Source organism: Nicotiana tomentosiformis, chromosome 4 (assembly GCF_000390325.3).
Source record: "Nicotiana tomentosiformis chromosome 4, ASM39032v3, whole genome shotgun sequence".
Taxonomy (NCBI): Eukaryota; Viridiplantae; Streptophyta; class Magnoliopsida; order Solanales; family Solanaceae; genus Nicotiana; species Nicotiana tomentosiformis.
The window spans coordinates 102,541,783-102,568,919 of NC_090815.1; positions in this window are offsets into that span (position 1 = coordinate 102,541,783).

The following is a 27,137-nucleotide window of genomic DNA, read 5'->3' on the forward strand; positions in this document are numbered from 1 at the left end:
TGGTACTATTGTGATATGTGAGCATCGTGTATGTGAGGTGACGAGTACGTACACGAGCTATTTTTTGTAAAACCCGATTTATTTTACTAAGTAGCAACCTGTTTTTCCTTAAATTTGAGTTATACCGTTTAAATGAGAATTAGTCTGTTTCATTCTTAATTGAGCTATTCCAATATGTCTAGTTATCATGTTTAGTCTAATATCGCAGGTCTACGTGCTTTAACAGCTTATTTGAACTCTGTGAAGCATGCCTAGTTGATTTCCTGCTTTTCCTTGTTCTTTATCAGTATAACTGTAGAAAATCTTGTTGTTAACTGTTGTATTTATCGTTTTGAGCTGTGTGCTTACTTTTGAGACTACGAGGCAGTTCCTCGGGAGTTCTCCCTGCATATTTACTTTTGAGATTACGAGGCGGTTCCTCGGGAGTTCTCCTTGCATATTTACTTTTGAGACTACGAGGCGGTACCTCGGGAGTTCTCCCTGCATATTTACTTTTGAGACTATGAGGCGGTACCTCGGGAGTTCTCCATATATATTTACTTTTAAGACTACAAGACGGTATCTCGGGAGATCCCCTGTTGCTTACCCTTGTGTGTTGTACTGTAGCCTTGTTGTGTTTCCTTTTGTTAAATTCTAGTATCTTATTATACTGTATATTCTCCTGCCTTATTTATTATTTACCGGTGGGCCTGACCTGACCTCATCACTACTCGATCGAGGTTAAGCTTGGCACTTATTACGTACTGTTGTGGTGTACTCATGCTACTCTTCTGCACATATTTTTGTGTGCAGATCCAGGTACTTTTTACCAGCCCCGCTATTAGCTAAGAGTGCTTGCTGCTGTACGGAGACTTCAAGGTACATCTGCCGCGTCCGCAAACCTCGGAGTCCCCCTTTATTCTCTCCTATGTCATTTACCTTCCGTATTTCTTTTGATAGACTCTCGTGTATAGAGATACTAGTTTCCTTCTGTAGCTTGTGAATTATGATTTTTCGGGTTTTGGGAAGACTGTGTATTTATAGAGTATTGGTTATTGTACATGCCGAGCAGCATTGTTACTAGTTATTCAGTTATTCACTGCTGTTAGTTGCCAAGTTTTACTTTCGTTTTGTTATTTTTGGCAATTTGTTAGGCTTACCTAGTCGTAGAGACTAGGTGCCATCACGACGTTATACGGAGGGAGTTTGGTTCATGACAAGTTGGTATCATAGCTCTAGATTCATAGGTGTCGTGAGTCACAATTCGGTTTATTAGAGTCTCGCGGATAAGTACGGAAACGTTTGTACTTATCTTCTGGAGGCTATGGAACTGTTAGAAAAAATTACACTTCTTTGATTCCTTGTCGTGCGAAATTGTTGACTTCAAAATTCTAAACTGTTGTATTCTATTCTTTCTCACAGATGGTGAGGACCCGTACCGAAGGATCTAATGACCAGGCACCTGCGCCCCCTGCTAGAGCCGCGAGTGGCCAGGGCCGGGGTAGAAGCCGAGGATGTCCACGCAGTGCAGCTAGAGCACCCGTACGCGCTGCAACAGAGGAGCCCCCAGTAGCTCTAGCTAGAGGGCAGGCACCTGAGGTGCCTATTGCTGCACCAGCTCTCCAGGAGACTCTAGCCCAGTTCATAAGAATGTTCAACACCTTAGCTTTGGCTGGATTGATTCCACTTGCACCTGCCATATCTCAGGCCGGGGGAGGAGCACAGACTCCCATTGCCGGTTCCCTAGAGCAGCGAGTTCAGGTAGACCAGGATCCAGAGATCATACCAGTGCCGCCGGTAGCTCCAGTTCAGTCCGAGGCTAGGGTAGCATTATTTGAGGCGGAGCAGCTCAGACTTGAGAGGTACAAGAAGTACCACCCTCCTACCTTCAGTGGATTGGCATTAGAGGATGCCTAGGGTTTTCTGGAGGAGTTTCACCGTATTCTCCGCACTATAGGTGTAGCGAAGTCGAGTGGTGTTTCTTTTACTGCATTCCAGCTTAGAGGAGAAACCTATCAGTGGTGGCGTGCTTATGAGTTGAGTAGTCCAGCTGAGGCAGCTTTACTTACATGGACTCAGTTCTCGGAAGTGTTCTTGAGGGAATATGTTCCCCAGAGTCTCAGAGACATATGGCACACGGAGTTTGAGCAGTTGCGTCAGAGTGCTATGACTGTGTTAGAGTATGCAGTTCGTTTCAGTGATTTGGCTCTACATGTACCGACCTTGGTTGCCACAGTTCGAGAAAGGTTTTGTCGATTTATTAAGGGACTCCACCCCAGTATCAGGATTAGTATGGTTAGAGAGCTGGAGATGGATATTCCTTACCAGTAAGTTGTGAGTATTGCTAGGAGATTGAAGGGCATGCTCGCTCGGGATAGAGAGGAAAGGGAGGCCAAGAAGTCTCGAGAGTCTAGCACTTACAGTGGTACTCTTGCCCTAGCTGCAGTTTTCCATAGTAGGCACTATGGGAGTCGCCCCGTCAATTAAGCATTTCCAGCTGCCAGTGGTATTCCGACCCCATCTAGGCCTCGGGAGCCTTATTATGCTCCGACAGTATCTAGTGCACCTCCTGCACGGGGTGCTTTTAGCGGTCAGTCCAGCAGACCTGGCCCGAGCCAGTCACAGCAACCAGGCCCTCCGAGAGCTTGTTTTGTTTTAGTGTGGTGACACTCACCATGTGGTGAGGGATTGCCCCAGACTTAGGAAGGGTGCACCTCCACAGACTTCTCAGACACCGCGTGCTCCACCGAGTCCTCAGGCTATGATTCCAGCACCAGCTACCGCCCCACCTGCTCAGCCAGCTCGAGGTGTAGGTCGGGGAGGTCGAGGTCACCCTAGAGGGGGAGGCCAGGCCAGATATTATACTTTTCCTGCTCGTACAGAGGCAGTTGCTTCCGAATCTGTCATTACAGGTATTGTTTCGGTCTGTCATAGAGACACGTCGGTCTTATTTTATCCAGGCTCTATATATTCCTATGTGTCTTTTTATTTTGCCCCTTATTTGGACATATCTCGGGACTCCTTGAGTTCCCCTGTTTATGTGTCTACTCCTGTGGGAGATTCTGTTGTTGTGGACCGCGTGTGTCGGTCGTGTTTGATTACTCCTAGTGGTTTTGAGATCATAATCGATTTATTATTGCTCAGTATGGTAGACTTTGATATTATCTTGGGCATGGACTCGTTGTAGCCCCATTATGCTATTCTTAATTATCACGCTAAGACTGTGATGCTGGCTATGCCATGTCTACCACGATTAGAGTGGAGAGGTACCTTAGAGTATACTCCCAACAGAGTTATTTCATTTCTTGAAGCTCAACGAATGGTTAAGAAGGGGTGTGACACGTATCTAGCTTATGTGAGAGATGTCAGTATTGATACCCCTACAGTTGAGTCAGTCCCAGTAGTGAAGGTTTTCCCTGACATATTTCCAGCTGATCTTTCGGGCATGCCACTCGACAGAGATATTGACATTGGTATTGATTTGTTGCCGAGCACTCAGCCCATCTCTATTCCTCCATATCGTATGGCTCCTCCTGAGTTGAAGGAGTTGAGGGAACAGTTACAGGAATTGCTTGATAAGGGCTTCATTCGGCCCAGTGTGTCATACTTGGGGTGCTCCAATCTTATTTGTGAAGAAGAAGGATGGTTCGATGCGGATGTGTATTGATTACCGCCAGTTGAACAAAGTCACAGTGAAGAACAGGTATCCATTGCCTCGTATTGATGATTTATTTGATCAGCTACAGGGTGCCAGTGTGTTTTCCAAGATTGATTTACGTTCCGGCTATCATCAGTTAAAGATTCGGGAGTCAGATATCCTGAAGACTACTTTTAGGACTCGGTATGGTCACTATGAGTTCCTTGTGATGTCATTTGGGGTGACCAATGCCCCAGCGGCTTTTATGCACTTGATGCACAATGTGTTCTGGCCCTATCTTGACTCTTTTGTTATTGTGTTTATTGACGACATTCTGGTGTACTCCCGGACTCGGGAGGATCATGAGAAGCACCTAAGGGCTGTGCTTCAGACCTTGAGGGAAAAGAAGTTATATGCAAAATTTTCAAAGTGTGAGTTTTGGCTAGACTCAGTGGCATTCTTAGGTCATATAGTATCGAGTGATGGGATCAAGGTGGAACTGAAGAAGGTGAAAGTAGTGCAGAGTTGGCCTAGACCGTCATCAGCTATGGAGATCCAGAGTTTTCTTGGTTTGGCGGGGTATTACCGTGGTTTTGTAGAGGGATTCTCATCTATTGCAACACCTATGACCAGGCTAACCTAGAAGTGTACTCCGTTCAGGTGGACAGAGGAGTGTGAGGAGAGCTTTCAGAAGCTCAAGACAGCTTTGACTATAGCCCCAGTATTGGTATTGCCTATAGGTTCGGGGTCTTATACGGTATATTGTGATGCGTCGCGGATTGGTCTCGATGCGGTGTTGATGCAGGACGATAGGGTGATTGCCTACACATCCAGACAGCTGAAGGTACATGAAAAGAACTATCATGTCCACAACCTTGAGTTAGCAGCTATTGTTCATGCCTTGAAGATTTGGTTGCACTATTTGTACGGTGTCCCTTGTGAGATCTACACCGATCATCGGAGTTTGCAGCATCGGTTCAAATAGAAGGATCTTAACTTGCGTCAGCGGAGGTGGTTGGAGCTACTTAAGGATTATGATATCACCATTTTGTACCATTTGGGGAAGGCCAATGTGGTGGCCGATGCTTTGAGTCGCCGGGCAGAGAGTTTGGGGAGTTTAGCATATCTACCAGTAGCAGAGAGGCCATTGGCTTTGGATGTTCAGGCCTTAGCCATCCAGTTTGTGAGATTGGATATTTCTGAGCCGAGTCTACTATTGGCTTGTATGGTCTTTCGGTCTTCTCTTTATGATCATATCAGGGAGCTTTGGTATGATGACCCCTATCTTCTTGTCCTTATGGACACAGTCCAGCACGTTTTTGATGCTAAGGAGGTCACTATTGGGGATGATGGTGCATTGAGGATGCAGGGCAGGCTGTGTGTGCCCAATGTAGATGGTTTGAGCGAGTTGATTCTCCAGGAGGTACACAACTCATGGTACTCCATTCATCCGGGTGTCAAAAAGATGTACCAAGACTTAAGGTAACACTACTGGTGGAGGAGGATGAATAAGGACATAGTGGAGTATGTAGCTCGGTTTCTAAATTTCCAGCATGTGAAGTATGAGCATCAGCAGCCAGGTGGGTTGCTTCAGAAGTTAGAGATTCCAGAGTGGAAATGGGAGCAGATCACTATGGATTTTGTTGTTGGACTCCCACAGACTCAGCGGAGGTTTGATGCAGTTTGGGTGATTGTGGATAGGCTGACCAAGTCAACTCATTTCCTTCGTGTGAAGACTACCTATTCTTCCGAGCAACTAGCTCGAATTTATATCTGCGAGATCGTCAGGCTTCATGGCGTACCGGTATCTATCATCTCTGACTGGGGTACGCAATTTACATCACGGTTCTGGAGGGCCGTACAACATGAGTTGGGTACTCGAGTGGAGCTGAGCACAACATTTCACCCTCAGACGGACGGACAGTCCGAGCGCACTATTCAGATATTACAGGATATGAAGTTTCTGATTTCTGGTGTTTTCGCACCTGCGGTGGGGAGACCGTAGGTGCGGACTCGCACATGTAGATAAAGGAGCGTAGATACGGGATTTTGGCAGCCTAAGCTGGGTTCGCAGGAGCGGAGGAATTTGCGCAGAAGCGGCCTCGCTTCTGCGGTTAGTCTGTGTGCAGGAGCAGTGAGGGTCGCACGTGCAGTTCCTTGGTTGCAGGAGCGCATCCACAGGTGCAGCACTTCTCTCACAGATGCGCACCCAGGGGACGTAAGTTAAGTCCACACCTGCGATGGAATTTCCGTAGGTGCGGCATCGCAGGTGCGATTATAAGCCCGCAGATGCGAAATCGCTGGGCAGAAAAGGCCAAGTTCGAGGTTTTATCCCATTTTCAATTTTGGGACTTTGAGAGCTCGGATTTGGGCGATAACTTGGGAGATTTTTAGAGGAAGCTTTTGGGTAATGATTCTTAACCCATTTATGGTTATATTCCACTAATCAATCACTAATTTCATCTTTTAATTTCAGATTTGGGTGGAAAATTTGGGGAAAAATGGAAAGAAGTTCTTCAACTAAGGTTTTGGGTTTGGATTGAGATTTTGATATCGGATTTGGATAATTTTGGTTCGAGTGAACTCGTGAGTGAATGAGTGTTCATATTTTGTGACTTTTACCCGATTCCGAGACGTGGGCTCGGGGGAGGCTTTAGGGCGATTTTCAAAATTCTTGTTAAAGCCTTGATTTCATTAATTAAATTTGTCTAATATAGTTGTATTTATGGTATGAAATTTTTTTTGGCTAGATTTGGGGCATTCAGAGTCGGATAATCGAGGAAAGAGCATTCTTACTGATTGATTGAGCTTGGATCGATGTAAGTGGCTTGCCTAACTTTGTGTTGGGGAAATTCCCTTAGGATTTGGTACTGTTGTGATATGTGAGCGCCGTGTACGTGAGATGACGGGTACGTACACAAGCTATTTTTTATAAAACTCGATTTATTTTACTAAGTAGCAACCTGTTTTTTCTTAAATTTGAGTTATACCGTTTAAATGAGTATTAGTCTGTTTCATTCTTAATTGAGCTATTTCAATGTGTAGTTATCATGTTTAGTCTAATATCGCATGTCTACGTGCTTTAACTGCTTATTTGAACTTTGTGAAGCATGCCTAGTTGATTTCCTGCTTTTCCTTGTTCTTTATCCGTATAACTGTAGAAAATCTTGCGATTAACTATTGTATTTATCGGTTTGAGATGTGTGTTTACTTTTGAGACTACGAGGCGGTTCCTCGGGAGTTCTCCCTGCACATTTACTTTTGAGACTACGAGGCGGTTCCTCGGGAGTTCACCCTACATATTTACTTTTGAGACTACGAGGCGGTACCTCGGGAGTTCTCCCTGCATATTTACTTTTGAGACTACGAGGTGGTACCTCGGGAGTTCTCCCTGCATATTTACTTTTGAGACTACGAGGCGGTACCTCAGGAGTATTCCCTGTATATTTACTTTTGAGATTACGAGGCGGTACCTCGGGAGTTGTCCCTGTATATTTATTTTGGGACTATGAGACAGTATCTCGGGAGATCCCCTGCTGCTTACCCTTGTGTGTTGTACTGTTGCCTTGCTGTATTTCCTTTTCTTATATTCTAGTCTCTTATTATACTTTATATTCTCCTGCCTTATTTATTATTAACCAGTGACCTGACCTCATCACTACTCGACCAAGATTAGGCTTGGCACTTACTAGGTACCGTTGTGATGTACTCATGCTACTCTTCTGCACATATTTTTGTGTGCAGATCCAAGTACTTTTTATCAGCCCCGCTATTAGCTGAGAGTGCTTGCTGTTGTACAGAGACTTCAAGGTACATCTGCCGCGTCCGCAGACCTCGGAGTCCCCCCTATTCTCTCATATGTCATTTACCTTCCGTACTTCTTTTGATAGACTCTGGTGTATAGAGATACTAATTTTCTTCTGTAGCTTATGACTTATGATGTTCCGGATTTTGGAAAGACTGTGTATTTATAGGTATTGGTTATTGTATATGCCGAGCGACATTGTTACTAGTTATTCAGTTATCCACTGCTGTTAGTTGCCAAGTTTTACTTTCGATTTGTTATTTTTCGCAATTTGTTAGGCTTACCTAGTCATAGAGATTAGGTGCCGTCACGACGTTATACGGAGGGAGCTTGAGTCGTGACAACATCCTATTGAATACCCATAAAATCAATTGAATTTTTCGCAAATTGTTTCTCTCTATTTTCCTTTTATTTGTGCTAAAATAATTAGATTATAAATAATTAATTAATTGTAATTTTATGACTGCGTATAAATATATAATTAAGAATTAAACATTAAAGGAATGTCGACCATTATTATCGACTTTAGCTATGGTTTCCTACATAGTCTTTCTCTTCTTCTTTTTTTTAGCTATCATTTATTATGCAAATATATATACTTATTTTCCTCTTCTTTCACCACATAGCGCTTGATGTAGGATAAAGTAGTCAAGAAAAATTTCTATGACTAAGAATAAACCAAACATCATGTAACAATATTTTTTTCAAATTTATAAGATTATTTTATCTTTTACCAAAATATCGCATTGGTGAAAATAACTTGATTAAGGTTACAATCTTTGACTGTCAACTAATATATAAGCAACGACATACAATAGGCAACAAAATATGTGGTAGCAATATTAAATATTTAGATGTATTATACAAATTTGTAACATTGGAAAACCTTTTCTTTCTCAGAGTTTTAGGTAGTAAGGGTTTTTATTCCTAAAAATAAATTACTTAAGATTTTTTTTATTTCAAAATATCTACAAGAGAATATATCTAAACAAATCTGCATATTTGTTCAACTTGTTTTTATGAGTCATGTGTTCAACATGCTTTGGCTTTGTAAAAGGATTTTGTGTTATGAATCAATCCCAGTCCAATAAGAATACCACCAAGTTTGTCACACAAATAGATTTTGGGCTGAGAAGAAGCAATTGGGCCAGGACTTCACAAAAGTTAATTTGGAATCGAGACTAAGGGCACTCGGTATTGTCATTAAATAACACAGGGTATCACATTCAGAGGCTATCGTAAATTATGTGCAAAGACATTTCTGGTATCTTCTCATCCCCAATTCTGTATTAGTCTTTCTCTTCCCCTTTCTTTTTAGTTCTGTTGTAATCTTCCCTACTCTAGTTAGTATCTGCTTTGTAATTCCAGTTTAATGTTCAATATAATCGATCAGTTCTATTGAAAGAGAGTCGTCTACTCTTAGTTTGTTACATTAGTGCTTTCATCGATTCGGTCCCAATGGCATCAGTGATCCTGGATAAATTCAGCAATGGCAACCCAAAGGGATGGGTTTATCGGGGGAGCGTTACTTCAAATTCCTTGGTTTCTCCGAGGAAGACTGGTTAACTCTTTCATATTTTTACTTTGAAAGTGATGCCCTCGCTTGGTTCGATTGGCTCTTTCGCAACAAACAATTGTATGATTGGAACCATTTCAAGGAAAAAATATTTTTGCGATTTCGGAAATGACCTGTCAATGATTCGAAGAGGAGGCTGGCCGATTCATCCCTGGCGTATCATAGCTACATTAGTCACTCTACTTTGAATTTGTCTGAGACTAAGGTATCTCCTTTAGCTGATTTGCACCACAATTCCAACTTCTACTTGTTAGAATTTGTATTCAAAGTTGGTAACTCAGAGGCCAAGCATGTGTTCGATGAAATGTCTCATGGAATTTTCGCTAGAGCAACAGAGGAATATTCTTATGTTACACCAGCATGACAAAGAACAGATGCAACCGCTTATGTCTCTCACTTTGTAGCTATTTTGGACGATATTTAGTCACCTAAGGTATTCGATGCAATGTTACATAGCTACTGCCACAATATATTTGTCGACGCACAATCAGATGCTCCAATCGGCATGCCTGATTTAGAAGCTACAGGTCCTGCAAGCAGCGAAGTCCAATTGTTTGATAAAAGTGCTCATAGAGATATGTCAGAGAGGTATGTTACTGCAACTTCTCTTGATCGTGGCACTAGTGAACACATTGAATTTGAGACCTGGGATGACCTGTATCTTGCTGACTTTTTTATGGAGCCTGAGAATATTGTGAATCTAAATCATGATAAATTCTTTATGGAGAATTAGGATGGCATTCCAACAAGTGCAATGCCTTCTGATAAAATAATGCCTGAAGTTGTGCATGAAAAATTCAATGGAAGAGTAGAACATGATGAAGGTTTTCTTCCAATATGGGTGGACAGCTTGGTGAATGTACCACAATTTTCTTTTCAGATGAAAGTATACAGTCCGTGCAAGGATTGTTCAAACATAGTGTTGGATGATTTCAATGGAATCCATTAAAAATCAGCTTGTCATATTGATACCATTTTCACTGATCAACGTATTTGGAATCAGTTTTCATTTAACCCTGCTGCGACTGACCTTTGTGTTTGGGATCCAAGAATAGGTTCTATATTCGTGGCTCTAACATGTTCCACTAAGAACGTAGAAGGACTAATTTTGTTGGGATATATTAGCAAGTTTTGCACAATTGCGCATTCTAACTCCATGAGTACAGTGTGGGATCCCGGTCGAGAATGGTGTTCGAATGCTACAGTTTGCAATTTTATTTGATATTGGCTGCCACTACATCTCCAACTTTTCATCATTGTTATAATGCTGAAAAGGACCCTTCATCCGACCTGACAAAGTCGGAACCAAGAGAAATTGTATTACCTTGGAGACTGAACCTTCTTGTTTTATTGTTTGCTTTGAATGATGAAACTACGGTGCAATACTTGGATAAGGATACTTCAGCGAAATACGTACTCAAGATTATAACAGAAGCACTTGGTGAAGTTTACTCAAGCCATGATATATTGAAAACGTAGAGGAACTACTTTTGCAGGGATGTACTGGCAAGTCTTCCTTATTTGCGTATTCTAACTCTACGAGTATAGTGTGGGATCCTGGACAACCATGGTGTGTGAATTCCTACTTGTCTGATGGGTTCTCTGTTTTCTATAACTACATTGCATTCATAGGTCCTTTAATTATAGGAGAAGAATATAGTCCAATCTTAGATGAGTATTTTGATGTAAAATATGATGTTTTGATCAAACACATATCAGTTTGGGAACACAGTTTTAGTAATGTTCTTGACGATGTTCTAGTCAAGTATGAAGCTCTCAAGGGTAACATGGTTGTGGATAAATTAGATGAAGTGGAGTTGACTATTATATATAGTCATATATGCTCTGTTCTTAGTACGGTTGTGAAAAATATAGCGAGAGGTGAAAAGGCCAGTTGACAGTGAATCCACAAGATAGCGCTGGGAAGAAAAGAAAACCAACCTTGAGCTATAGAGGAGAAATCTCACCTACTGCCATGTCAATAGAAATAAACTTCGGCTTGATCTCATGGAAGACTATCTCAGATGTCAAACTGACCAGCAGGTTGCAAGATGGCACAAACCTCATCGAGGAAGGACATGACGAGGAGAATGGAGATGAGCTCTTTGAGTTTAGGAGAGATGACGAGCAAGTTATTTTTGGGGTAGATAGAGTTGAGATGACAAGGAAGAAAAGTAGAATTATACATTCCCATGTTACTGATTCATCTATTTTTGTTTAGTTGTCCATTAAAATTGTAGTAAACAAGATGAGCTTTCCTCTATTGTCAAGAAAATCGATGTATCCAAGGTTGTGGAATACACCAGGAGAGTTGCTTTTAGTAGCCAGGAACTGTTGTATAACTGCATTAGTTGGACTCTTTTATAATAGAATTACCAACTTTCAGTTGGCATCATTTGGATGCCATAATAATTAGACAATTTTAAACATCCCAACAAGCCATGGGGAGCAAATTCAATGTGTGATTGTGGCTGGTTTTGTTCACTTGCTACAAAATGTGGAGTTTGATATTAAAAAGAAGGCTTCATTGGCAATCTCCAAAGCTACATCTGGTAAGTACTAATGACAGATCAAATACCTTTAGTAGTGGTGGAGGCATTACATATGAACTCTCACGAACATGGTTGGGGACAAGTAACTTTGTTGAAACTTTTAGAGATGTGGTTATTGTATTTTCCTATGTTGACTGTTCCACAGTGTTACTTCAAGCTCCATCAGTGAACGTCATCACCATGATATCATTGTCCTCAAACCTTGAGGACAAGGTTCTTTTTTAGGGAGGGAGTATTTGACGAGCACAAATTACAACACGAAATTGATGCTCGCTAATCAAAGATAGTATAGTAAAATATCGTCTTCACAAGGATTGGATTTAAACAATGTTTGAGTAATTTCTGATTTAAATGCTATTCAGGAGGATCAACACTTGAGTAAATGATTATGAACTATGTTTAACTATTAAAATAAAGAAATTGACAATTGACTGCAAAGAATTAGAGATTAGCAGAGCCGGCTTCTTATCAATGTGAGGAATAAGGGTTTTGACATGATAGGTGCAAAGTTGTTATTCTGGATATGATACTGTTATATTTCACTCTTGAGGTTCTATCGATTCTCACAAATTCAATAGGTGATTAGCTTATACTTCCGATTTAGACTCCTCTCTGGATCAAATCTAAATCTTTCAAATAAATTAATGTAAAGGGCGGTGAAACTAGCAAGAATATATTGGTAAGAATAGTCTAAGAGAAACTTCTCTTGAATATTTTTCAATCTCAATTTAAGAGGTAGATTACAAAGCTCTTTCGATTACTTTAAAGAAGTACCAAAATATTTTAAGGCATGCATTGCAACTATGTTCATTATTATGCTCCTCTTTCGATTAAACAAGATAATGAATAAAATCACAACTAGAGTTAAAGCTCTTTCAATAGATTCAAGCAATTAAGAAGTAATCAAATCCATAAACAATAACTAAGTCACCAAATCATGTCAAACCCTAAGGTAAGCTACTCCATAATTATGGAGGAAGTCATCACAATAAGAGTTAAAGAATAAAAAAGCATTAATCTAACGTTACAATCCAAACTACTGTATTGAATTGATGGAAAGATGATGAAATCCCGTGTCTTGTAGCCTCTAATGCTCCCCCAAAGTGTCACGACCCAAAATCCGCTAAAGGTCGTGATGGCGCCTAACACTGCTCTCAGGCAAGCCAACGGTAATTTACCAATTTAATTACTCATTTTAGTATTTTCAAATTATGATTTTCATTAATTGAACAACATCAAATAGAATTTACCGAGTAAATGAAAGTATTTATATAATTACCACAACGAATAACCCGTAGGAAACCCCCAAAACCCGGTGTCACAAGTGCATGAGAATCAACTAGGAAATATAATAAAATACAACATTTGTCTAGAATACAAATTAAATAGGGGAATATAAATAACTCAAATGGAGACTCTGCAGGCTGCGGATCGTGACATGAAATGCAGCTCACGGTAAAGTCCCCGCAATAGCCACGCCTCTACGCCCAACCACCAGACATATATGTACCTGCACAAAAAATGCAGCAAGTGTAGTATAAGTACGTAAATCAACGCATACCCAATAAGTATCTAGCCTAACCCCAGAGGAATAGTGACGAGGGGTCGACATCAACACTTACTAGTGGTCCAATAAGACAGATACGGTAGAAGTAGACAGGTGTGAGTCAGAGTAAATAAGCGAAATAATAAGTATAATACGTGGTATAATCCTCCTCTCAGTAATGACTCAAACTATCAGCTAGTAGCTACCTCCTCAATCAGAGTATAGATACAATGGACCTTACCAGATAGATCATCAAAGTTCAATCAGTAAAAACTCACAAATATGTTGGCTTCTTGCCAATTATTACGTATGATTTCATAAGACTATTTTATAGAAGTGCTGAGGCGTACGGCCCGATCCATCATAATATTTTCGAACCATAGATACATCTATTTTATTGCCGAGGCAAACGGCCCGCTCCCATGAAAGTGTGGTACATAATCCTGCTGAGGCGTACTTCCTGATTCCATTATAGTGTGCGTACTGCCGAGGGTCGAACGGCACGAACTATAGATATACCTATCCTGTAGAGGCGAACTGCCCGATCCCATTAGAATAGGAAGCTTTGACGGGTCCTTGATCCCACTCACGAATAGACGTGTGAGTTATATATATATTAAGGGAAACCTTTCGGTAAAACGCAATACGTAGAAGAATATTTTAAAAGGGGTAAAATCATTTCGCGACTAATCATGAAGCATGTTGAATCTCTACCATATCTAGTCTATCACTCTATGCAGGTCTAGTCTCAAGTCGCAACGAAAAATAAAGGAATTTAATGGGCAAGAGATAACTCAAATAGTACAATTACAGCATGGCGTGAACCTAAGTCTACGTACGGACTCTTATCACCTCATACGTATGTAGCCCCCGCAACAAGTAGCACATAATAAATACATCACCTAAGGGTAGCTTCCTACCCACAGGATTAGACATGAGACTTACCTCGCTCCGAAGTTCCATAACCGTCTCCAAAGCCTCTCTAACACCTCAAACCAAAGCCCGTTGATCCAAACCTATTCAAACCAATCAAAATATATTCTAATACCCATAATTAGTCATTTTAAACAATTCTCAACTTCGCTCGAAAAGTCGTAAAAATCAACCCTCGGGCCCACATGCCCGGATTCCAAAATTTTTCGAAGATAAACCTTACCCATTATCTTACGAACTCAAATATATAATTTACTCTCAATTCCACATCCAATTTCATGGTCGGTACCATTCCGTATAGGAGCGTTATCAACTGACAGTCAGTCACTCAGTACTGTATATGGCCAATCCAGCCCGGGAAAGATCCATCTCCAAATATAAATGCTTCGGACAAGATCCTATTCATGAGTGGAAATTGTGTATTGCCCTTTTTGGGGAAAAGTATTTCAAGAATAAATGGTAAAAAATGAGCTAAACCCTCGAATATAAAGAGTCTGCCAGCGATTCCGCATCTACGGACATCTTGCACACAAGTCACATTCAACATTACGGACCTGCTCCAACTTCTGTAATCGGAATCCAACCCCCTTGATTCGGCCTCCAAATGCTCCGAATCAATTCACAATCAGTACAATACTATCAATTTATGCTAAAGGAATGAATTCCAAATTTAAGGAATCTCCTCGCTCGTGAATCATACTTGCGACGCGGTCAAATATAAATTTAAGATTTTCGGAACATTTTAGAGTTTAAGGAAGCTCAATTGAGGTATTTTGGAAATTATGCTTAAGTCCGGGTAGTTTAGGACCCAAATCATGAAATACTTGTAATGTGTACTGGGGACGCTGCGTTTCATGCCCGCATGTCCCGATAGACAAGTCGAGAGTCCTCCAAGTAGGATATCAGCTCAACGGAAGATGTTAGTGCGCTTCATTTGCCCAATGTAGATGGTTTGCATGAGTTGATTCTTCATGAGGCTCACAGCTCGCGGTATCAGTTATAGTTTGTTTGATGATATCTACTACTAAGATAACTGTAGTAATTCTAGAGCTAATACGTGCAACAAACCCCGACTTCTGGAAGGGATGCATTTATTAGATAAAAGGTCGACGCCCCCTCGACCCCGTCATCGTTGGTTTTGCGGTCAATATCGAATAACCCTAAGCCAAATCCATCCTTCCTTTTGGTGAATTCTTATTCTGCTCAAAAGTCGAGAGGAGCATGAGCAGCATCTTCGGAAGGAGGCTTTGGCCCATATATTGATTCTATGCACTAGCCTGAAGGAGCCCCTCCGGAGTATGTACACACCCCTAGTGAGCGCAGCAGTCATCCCCTACTATCAAGCACCTCTTATTCCCCAAACAACCACTCACCACCACCTACTTACGCTCCAATCTAAAATATATACAGACAATATAAAATAACCTAAAAAATATTGGTCACCGACTCGCCATGACCGTTTCTCATATTGTAGCGCATCTCTAAACAAACGAAACAATACTTGTAGTGACTGCATCTGCCTCAGTCCTACCAGAAAAGCATAATTTTATCGAATTGGCGACTGTGACACGCTTCTGAGACATTACAACCTCCTTATGTAGCTATTGGGGCGGTATTTGGTCAATGTCATAACAAGATCTTTCATCATGTCTACTATGCAAGCAAGAAACTCAATGGTAGGAATGCGACCCTCACCTTCGCGAATGCGTAGAACACAAATTCACCATCTCAGAAGCACTCTTCTCGAATGCGAGTTATTAGGTTCTAAATTAGTAATTTGTACATATTCAATAGATTTTTTAAGACAAATATAAACTATGATATCACTAGTTTGTATCATCCCGGAAAGGCCAATGTGGTGGTTGATGCCTCTATCTGCCGAGCAATGTCGACTACCTCATCAAAAGTAGCACCATATACCCTCTCTCTCTATTCATAAGCGGCTAAAATCAGGGCAGTCAAACTGTACACACATGTATTCATATGTATTCGCGCTGCTGTATTCATGAATACAGGCTTTTCAAAATGTAATTCGGACCACGCACGCGAATTAAGAAACATAAATGAATCTATGGGAGGTGGTTTTGGGTGGCGGTGGTGGAAAGTTGCGGTGGTTCGAGCGGTAGTGACCGGTGACTGTTGGTGCGACGATTGGTGGTTGAGTGTTCTTTTGAAGAACGTCTCTCGACTATTCTACCAATTTGGGTCAATTGATAACTCTCTAAGCTCTCTCGATTACCTCTAATACTTCCCACAGATTCGGTGGGAAATTTAAGAATATTAAATTATTATATTTTCTTACTTTTTCCATGACGTTCATGGGAAATTACACTAGGTGACCCCATTCGAGTTTCTAGCTTGCTGGCACATTATTGGCGTCATATGAGATTTTTGGTAGTGTTTAAGATGGCTTATTGTCTGATATATATATATACTATTAGTAAAGTCGGGTACATAATTGGGGTTGTGGACCCTCTTCACAGACGCTGCTTCAAACGCGAAGTCTGTACACACACCCAGTGAGCGCATGTACCTACTGAGTGCGAGTGTCGAGCGCGAGTGCCGAGTGATTCGGCATGACATTGCTATGTCACGATGCAGGACATGGAAGGGAGTGGTCGGACGTGGCCATGGCACGACGCCGGACGCTGCAGGACATGGCAAGCCGCCGAACGGGATTTAAATTCTCAAAACGACCGGCCGGGTCGTTACATCCCTCCCCTTTTAAACAAACGTTCGTCCTCAAACGTGCCAAGAATCACTATGAAAGCATGGATATTAACAGAATAGAGTCACTAAACGGTCCCATGGAATCATCTAGGTCACAATTGTCACGGTGCACACCCACACGCCCGAGGAGGGAATTAAGAGAATTTTTTTTTCTTCTTCTACGCTAAGGGAATTTCTACTCGTGTCATTCTTTCTTCCTCTTTCTTTCGAAAAATCCAGCTAAAAAGGAGCAGCAAAACCAGCTGCGAAATAGCTCGAAAATAACTTCAAAATCAGTCCAAAATCAGTTCTGAAACCGGTTCGAGGTTCCGGCGATGTCTCCTTTAGAAGCTTCCGATCTTGATTCTGATCTCTAGCATAAGTATTAAGTCGAATTTATTCATTGTACTTGGATTTGAGAGCTCCCATTTTAAATAAAAATTGCGGTTAATTAAGGTCCGTTCTTGCCTCTTTCGATTTATATTTTTTTGTCGATCTTTTCATTATGTTTGTTCATGAATCTCTGTTTATGTGTGTGCTTGTGGTATTTGTTGAAGAATTTTATTTGGTTCATATTCTGATTTGCCATGAGTTTTGATTGTTTTGCTAATTAAATTTTTGAGTTTATATTTGGTTAATTAGTTAATAAATTAGGCCATGTGATTTGTTTGTAAATATGTCTTGGGCCGTGACGATTTGAAAATTAGTTGGGATTGGTTGACATATGATAGTTTAGTTTTGGACTATACTGAAAGAGAAGAATTTGGGCCTCAATAAGTTGAACTTCATCCGACCCAGTATAACATTCTAGCCCGCCTTTTCATAACTAATTTACTACATTTTTCATCAATAATTCCATAATTCTTGGACATACCCAATAATCTAAAATCTTAGGAAAATAATCAACTCATGAAACATTCGTAGAATATTCAGACGGGCTTTTAATTTACTATCGTGATTGTGTCACGTTCGCGTGACATAATTATGATTCCCAAAATAAACCAAGCTACGCGATCACGCGACTTTGGCCAAACAATCCTTAAGAATGATAAAGCATGATTAATCGTGTACACGTACGCGTGACATGATTTTAGCGCCCTCAAAAAACGGATTCACACACGTGATTCGTTTCAAAGATAATTCCATATTTTAATAATTAAAAGCGGATAGATAAAATATGGAAACCAATAAATCACAGTTTATCCCAAATTAATTCAAGCCACATTGTAGTCAATAAAGCGACCGTGCTAGAACCACGAGATTCGGGAAATGCCTTACACCTTCTCCCGAGTCAACAGAATTCCTTACCCGGACTTTGTTTTCGCATACCAATAATAAAAGAATAAAATCTTTCTTTGAATAGGGATTCAAATAAAATATGACTTGGAACACCCAAAAATCAAATTTCAAGTGGCGACTCTGAATAATAAAATAATCTCTATTTCAAAAATATCACTTTAATTGAAAAAACTCTTTAACCCACATAAATCTATAACATATATCTTATCTTTTTGGGGTAAAAAGGGGTGTGACACTCACAATAGGCCACTTGGCAAATTAGGACAAAGTTAGTTAAGTTAGGTAATAATTAATTTTTTCTGAATTTAAATTTAAAAAAAAACCTTAATTATGCATTATGTGTTGTTAATAATTAGTTACTCTCTTTGAGTTAACAAATTTGCAGTTTTAAAATTTATATCTATATATTATTAAAAGAAGAGGAAAAGGCTTCCACATTAAGTCAAGTGACAACCACAATATGTCACTTGGTAATTTAGGACAAAGTTAGTTAAGTTAGGTAATAATTAATTTTCTTTTTGACTATAAATTTTTTTAAAAAGTTAAATTATGCATTATGTGTTGTTAATAATTAGTTACTCTCTTTGAGTTAACAAATTTGGAGTTTTAAAATTATTCTAAAATAAAAGGCAAAAATAAGAAAAATAAAACTGTCAATTCAAATTGGGGAGTAGTTTCCTCCTAACAATCTATATCTATAAAATACTAGAAATATTTTCTTATATAAAAAACAATTGGATTTTGAATTTAAAGATAAAAATATTATTTCGAATTTATAGATAGAAAGATTTAAGTTGAGATTAAATAAAAGTTCATTTGCTTATGGCAAAATCCAAATAATGCAAAAATAGCAATTATTAAGAATATGAGTAAATTTATGACAAAATAGTAAAATTACTTATCTGTTTATATTTTTAAAAAATTTAAGAGTGTAATTTAATTTAAATATGATAGTATTTTGATTATATGTAGAATTCAAAATGAAAAAAAAACTAATCTATAATATTAATAAAATGAGATTTTGTTAATAAAATGATATTTAAACAATAAGAATATTTCTAGAGTAAGAAAATATAAATCTATGTTATATTAAAAGAGAATTATCATCAAAATATTAAGTCAATTGACAAGTTAATAAAAGTCATATTCGTAAACGTATAGTACTAAGTACTTGCTAATTTAATATAGAATAAATAAGAAAGGAACAAACAATCTATCTATATCTATATATTATTAAAAAGAGAGGGAAAATGCTCCACATTAAGCCAAGTGTCAACCTCACAACAGGCCACTTGGCATGTTAGGACACAGTTAGTTAGGTTAGGCAATAATTAGTTTTCCTTTTGAATTTAAATTTTAAAAAAGTTTAAATTATGCATTATGTGTTGTTAATAATTAGTTACTATCTTTGAGTTAACAAATTTGGAGTTTTAAAATTATTTTAAAATAAAAAACGAAAATAAGAAAAACAAATTTTTCAATTCAAATTGGGGAGTAGTTTCTTCCTAATGTGACAGTCTATATCTATAAAATACTAGAAATATTTTCTTAAATAGAAAATAATTTGATTTCGAATTTAAAAATAAAAATATTATTTCGAATTATAGATAGAAATATTTGAGTTGAGATAAAATAAAAGTTCATTTGCTTATGGCAAATAATGCAAAAATAGCAATTGTTAAGAATATCAGTAAATTTATGACAAAATAGTAAAATTACTTATTCGTTTATATTTTTAAAAAATTCAAAAGTATAATTTGATTTAAATATGATAGTATTTTGATTATGTGTAAAATTCAAAATAAAAAAAAAACTAATCTATAATATTAATAAAATGAAATTTTAAAAATAAGAATAGTTCTAGAGTAAGAAAATATATATCTATGTTATATTAAAAGAGAATTGTAATAAAAATATTAAACCAATTGACAAGTTAATAAAAGTCATATTAGTAAATGTATAGTACTAAGTACGTGCTAATTCAATAAATAATAAATAAGGAACAAAATATTTATTTAATTACTATATGATATGTATCGTTTGATTTTGTATAGATTTTATTATATTTGTGTACACTACAGTAAATAATAAAATAACATCTAATATTTATTAAAATAATATGATATATTATATAATAACTTTATAATATTAATATTCTTTCAAATAATTCGCGCATTACGCGGATACTAAAATTTCATATCTACAAAGAAATGTCTCTTTTTCTGTTCGAAAGAAGAAGGTATCATTTGGATGTCTCAAAAAAGAGTAAAAAATAGTTAAGGAAAAGGTGTAGAGATAAGTAGTGATTGTACAGTGAGTTATTTAAGGTGTACACTTCTACATCTTTATTAGTTGAGTGCATTAGTGTATATATATATATATATATATATATATATATATATATAATTACCTTATTTGCTTGAGGACAATTCTGGGTGCGGCCGCACATTTTGAGTTTTGCGGACAATACAATTCTGGGTGCGGACGCACATTTGATTTATGCGACCGCACAATTATAGTGCGGTCCGCAGATCTTGATTATCTTGAATTCCCAACTCTCTGAACCTTGACTTCTGTGGCCGCACAATTATTATGTGGTCCGCACTTTGCACTGCAGCACTGTCAAATTTTCTTCTTGTTCTGCGGCCGCAGACAAATTTCTGCGGTCCGCACTTTAGCCTTTTTGCTTGATTTTTGTCCTTGTTCAAAATCACTTCTTCTTGAGTTGAATTTCATCACTTTGGCTCATTTTCCAATACTCCTGCAAGTAAGCATATTTCATCAGTTTTCAGGAATACCTTTAAGCATTTTTGAGCTAAAATGAAAGTCAAAAGGCGCAAATAAGTAGTCAAAATCTCCACTTATCAACTCCCCCAAACTTAAGCTTTTGCTTGTCTTCAAGCAAATAAGGTAATTATCGCCTCCCAAAGAAAATAGTTATTCCGGCTAAGCTAAGGTGAATCAAACACACAGCAATTGGGACCAACAATTACCCAAACACTCATGAATCATCAACCAGGAAATGTTTTGAAGGTTGAAGCACAAATAACTCTAATGTGACACTTGAGCATCAAGAGTTAACTTTACTCATCAAGGAAGTTCGCACTTTTATGTAGGTCACTGTGGATCCCAAACCCCTCCTCTTATACTCTCCGTTAGCTCATCTCACTTAAGAATGTAGTACTCAACTCAATGATTTGTGAAAAGTTCGCTCATCACTCTTAAAAGAATGTCACAAGTACGGCTCTAAGTATGCTTGCGCCTTATGTAAATCACCACTAATGTAATCTCACTTAGCTTGAAATCACGTAGGGCTTTTTCGGCATGTAATGAAGATTTTTGGACTAAGGTAGGAAATGTTAGAATAGAACGGGTTCATCTTTCCTTAAGCACTCTATTCTCTCTTTTTGGCTCATGCTTTGCCGACTCTTTGAGTCATTTTCTTTTTCCTTAGGGGAACTAGAGAGACTTGACATCACTCTTTCTTAGTTATGATATTCATTTTATCCTTCTTTGTTTTCTCCATGCTTTGCACTTTTGCTTTTCTTTGAATCCCTTCATCTCTTCAATTAATTCACTTTCTTTTTGTGTTTTTCTTTTGTTCTTTCTTTTTCTTCATTTCTTTTCTCTTTTTGTACCTTGATACTACTTTCAAACTCCTCGTCTCTCCCCCAAACTTATGTTTTCGCCAATTTGCTTCTCATGAGTGTTAAGGAAAGCTCGGGTGCCAAGAGAGGGTCATTACAAAACACGTAAAGGCTTGTAACATAGTTATCAAATGAGAAAGGATTTAGGCTCAAAAGGGTTGACTAGGGATAACATCATTGGTGGGCCATGAAAAATTTCTAAACATAACAAGGAGAGCCTACAATCACTTCTCAAGCCAAGCAAAACTTAGAATTTCGCCTAAAATACATTCGGGGCAAGTTCTAGACCATTCGCACGGGTACTTGAACTTGTAACAAAATATCTCACCTCTCACATAACTGGCTTGTTCAAGAGGATATAGGCGATGGCCCACAACAAACATATTCAAGATTAAAAATCGCTAATGGTTCAACTAAATCACTCGATGATTGCCTAAGTCAATACAAGAGTCACAAGGTCACTAACTAGAGCCATCTCTTTCCAAGAACTTGTTTTTAACCATAAGCGTTTAGTTAAGTGTGTTGGTACCAAGTGGAGTATGCTTGACCCTCTTATTCATTACTACTATTGTTTTTACCTAATTATCAAAAACAGACTCAATCCCTTAAGAAGGTTGTCACGTCATCCATCGTTGGGAAGAGCCACCTGGTTCACACAAAAATTACCTTTGGAAAGAACCGTGGCATTAAGAAAATCAAAAGCTTATTGATCACTTAAACATAAAAAGAAGCTACCAAATCAACAAGAAGCTATTAAAGTAAATAAAAAGCTAAACTACTAAGAAACAAAATAAAGAAGTTATGAAGTAACTACTGAAAGAAAAAATGAATATATAAGTCGAGAATGGGAAAACGAATATATACATCAATAGAGAGGGAGGAATATATACATAATGAAAAAGAAAATAAAGATAAAAGAAAGAGAATTATAGTTATTACAGGCCAATGTCAAATGTCATATCAAATCAAAAATAGACCACCCCTGAATAAGAATAAGTGTTGTCCTCAATGCTTAATAAAAATCAAAATAAGGAGGGGAAAGAGTAGAGAGGACTCCCTATGTGGTCTCGGTATCCATAGCAGCATCATCTCCCTCGGGCTCCTCCAACTGGATCCCATCATCCTTTGTTCGGGGAGCAGCTGGGTTGGTGAACATCTATAGCACCGCCTCAGCAGTGTGGGTAGCACAGTCTGGCTCCTCAGACTGGCCAGTTAGTGCCACTGCTGCTATTGGGTCTGCTGGTACTGATGGATGTGTCTCCATCAGTAAGTCAAATGGAAGATCCCTAGCGGCTGCTATCTTGGTCACTTCTTGCCTCAACTTGTCCACTGATTTTCTTGAGGCCTGTGATTTTCTCATCTTCTTCACCTGTTTACCCAACTTCTCAATAGCTCCCCATGTGCCACCAATGTATCCATGATGGTCTTCGGATTGTCCAAAATCTTTTTCAATATTTCCTTCACTAACGGAGGAATCTGGGGTGCTGAGATAGAGGTCTGAGCTGCAAAAGCACTGGATAGGTCAGACAGCGCATCCAGTTGTTGAGACTCGCCAGCGTCTGGGAGACTCGCAGCACAGAGAGTGGATAAGTTGAGGAGGAAGGCACTGATACCGATGCTGATGGCCCTGAAGATGGACGTGGTGGCATGACAGTTGTCTAGGTAGAAGGCCCGGCTGTTGTGGAAGGCATGGAAGTTGTAGAAGGCATAGCAGCAGAATCTGCAACTACCACCGATGGCTCATCAGACTGGCCTACGGTAGTAGTCGACTTACCCTTATTTTTCGGGTTACTTGGGTCCTTCAGAGAGTACCAGGAGAAGGGCTGCTTAGCCCTTACCTTCGTATCAAAGCTCTTGGGCTCCACCCCTGCATCTGTGAGATACTCCGTGATAGTGTTGGGATACGGATAGGAGCTTTCACCCTGCCTGACAACCAGAGACATGTTGGCCGACATGATGGCACCCACATTAATTGGGAACCCGACCATGATAGATGCAACTAAGACTGCCCGGGGGATTGGAAGGTTGTTTTCATTCCGGCTTGGGTCTCTACGACTGCATACAAATGTATGCCACCCTTTTGCTTCAAAGTTGAGGGTGTTCCGCAGAATAGGAACCCCTGTTGTGATCCATGGTGGTGGTGGTCCTGGAGCTGCCAGTATCTCAACTAGCCAAGGGCGAGCTGCATCACCAAATGCAAACTTCTGTAAATACTGCACCGGCTCCATATCCTCAAATCCTAAATAAGTGTTTAAGGTGCTCTGATCAAATCGTACTTTCAAGTTCCACACCTTAGTCACCTTAGTCCCCTTCTTGATGTGCGCCACATTGGTGTAGAACTCCCGGACTAAGTGCTCCTTGGCATATAATACGCTTTTTGTGAACCATTTCCTCCCTTTTCTTTCCCGAAATTGTCTTAACACATTCGGGTTGTATCTATCCAGATCTTTCTATACAAACTGCCGCTCAATAGTGAGTGATCTCTATGGCCACCACTCATGGAACCAATTGAATGCAGTCAGGTTCACAAACCTATCTTCCCAAACTTTCTTCTTTTTTGACCTCTCCAGGCCTGCAACTCTGGTATCACCCCCCCCCTTCCCCCCCCCCCGACCATCATCCGAAATATCATCATCATCATCAACTGCGACGAGTGCAGCGGGGGAATGAGTAGATGAGGGCTTCGTAGCCTGACTGTTCCCTTAGATCCCTCAAAATTACTCTCAAAAGAGGTAGGCTCGTCTCTCAGTCGGTATCTGTCCTAGGGCACCTGTGGCTGTGTTGGCACAACAGGCTGCCTTTGCACTGAGTCGCCCTCCATTGCTTCCCTAGACGGGGCATATGATCTTGATTCGGAGAGCTCTGGCTGTCTACCTCGGCCTATTGTTGCCTTCTTACTAATCACTCTTTACACAGAGAGTGGTAGGGTATCCCTGCCTCGGCCTCGGGAGGGTTCACCTCTCCCTTTGGAAGTGTAACCACGTCCTATTGATCTAACCATTTTTTGCAATACATAGCAACATGAGTCAGTTAAAATTCAAACACAGACTATAAAACAGTTGCAGATAAAACAGTGGGCAAGATAGGGAAGTGCGGTCCGCATAATTTTGAGTGCGGCCACAGACTGCCTTGAGCGGACCACATAATTTTGAAGTGCGGACCGCATAATTTTGAGTGCGACCGCACAATTCCATGTCCAGTAAAACCAGTTCTCTAAAGTTTGGATCTACGTTCGAACAAATTTTACTGCGGACGCAGATCATTTTCTGTGGACCGCACAATTTTGAGTGCGGTCCGCACATTGAATGCACAGACTTTCCCTAAAACTAAGGATCTGCGGACCGCACAATTTCATGTGCGGCCGCAAACTTCAAAATTAAACGATACTGAACTTAGGTTTTTCAATTTTTTTGCACAATTTAGACATGGTATTGGCAAAGTAGACATGATACATGATTTACCCAACCCCCAATGAGTACATATAAAATTACCCACACAATTTTAAGCACATATAAGGAATCATCTGATATTTAGGCCTAAAAATAACTATATTAATTAAGAACAAAAACTAAGAAAATTTGGAAATATATAAACACGAATTGAACATACCAGTAATGAAGGATGCATGGGAGAATCTAGGATGTTCAAATGAGTGTGATGTTTGAAACAATTTTTGTGCAATGTGCTTGCTTTGGTATTATGAGTTCTAAATGCGTAAAGTTTGGAGCAGTGAAAGGAGGGCCTATTTATAGGTGCAGCTGAGTGCGGCCGCACAATTTTGTGTGCGGTCCGCACTCTTTACCTAGTCCTTCTGAAGATCTGCGGTCCGGATAAAATAGGGTGCGACCGCAGATATTTGTGTGGACCGCACAATTTCAAGTACGGACGCAGATTGGCCAATTCTCTGCAATTTCAAACTTCAGAGAGTTGCATTTTTGGGTCTCCAGTTGTGCGGCCGCAGACTCCTTTCTGTTGTGGCATGCAAGATTGTGCGGTCCGCACAATAAATTTGCAGTCCACACTTTTTCAATCACTTAGCCATTTTTTCGAGCACAGTTCCTGCAAAGCACACTCATTCCTGCAATTCACTTCAAAATTAGTTAGCACAAAACATAACCTATCTAAAAAGAAGAAAAAGAGAAATAAAAAAAAACATGGGTTGCCTCAGAAGAAGCGCCTGATTTAACATCGTGGCACAACGCAGATTACCATCAATCACTTGAAATGAATTAATGCTACGACGTGGCCATCATCAACTTTTCCAAGATAATGCTTCACCCGGTGACCATTGACTCTAAACACTTCATCATTTTTATTCTTCAAGTCCAATGCACCGAATGGTGTCACCTTCACAACCTCAAACAAACCACTCCACTTAGACTTCAACTTTCCCGAAAACATCCGTAACCGAGAATTGAACAATAACACAATATCACCTTCTTTGAACTCCTTGTTCTGGATGTACTTGTCATAGAGGTACTTCATATTCTCCTTGTATAAGGAAGAACTTGTATATAGATGGTACCAAAATTCATCAAGCTCATTCAATTGTGCCACCCTCAGGTTAGCTGCGACATCCCACTCAAGATTAATCTTCTTCAATGCCCACACAACCTTGTGCTCAAGTTCCATCGGAAGGTGACAAGCTTTCTCGAACACCAACTGGTATGTAGACATCCCAATTGGTGTTTTGTAAGCCGTCCTATAAGCCCATAGAGCATCATCAAGTTTCTTCGACCAATCCGTCCGGTTGGCATTCACGGTCTTTGACAAAATACTCTTGATCTCCCGGTTGGAGACTTCCACTTGTCCGCTTGCTTGAGGATGATAGGGGGTCGAGACTTTGTGAGTGGCACCATACTTGGTGAGTAAGGTGTCAAAAGCTTTGTTGCAAAAGTGCGATCCCCCATCACTTATAAGGGCCCTTGGAGTGCCAAATCTTGTAAAGATATTCTTTTTCAAAAATACCACGACACTTCGAGCTTCATTGTTGGGAAGAGTAATGGCCTCAACCCACTTTGACACATAGTCCACAACTACCAAAATGTATGTGTTCCCACATGAGCTTACGAACGGTCCCATGAAATCAATCCCCCACACATCAAAAATGTCAATTTTCAAGATGGTGGTGAGGGGCATCTCATTTTTTTTAAAAATCCCACTAGCCCTTTGACATTCATCACAACGCTTGACTAGATCACTAGCGTCCTTTTAGAGGGTAGGCTAATAGAATCCACAACTCAACACTTTTGCTGTTATTCTCGCTCTACCATGGTGACCACCATATGGTAAAGAGTGGCAAGACTCAAGAATTTCCACTTGTTCTTCCTCCGGCACACATAGTCGAATCACACCATCGGTACAAATTCGGAAGAGATATGGTTCATCCCAATAATAGTCAAGGCAATCCCATTTTATCTTCTACCTTTGGTTTAAAGAGAACTCATTTGGTAC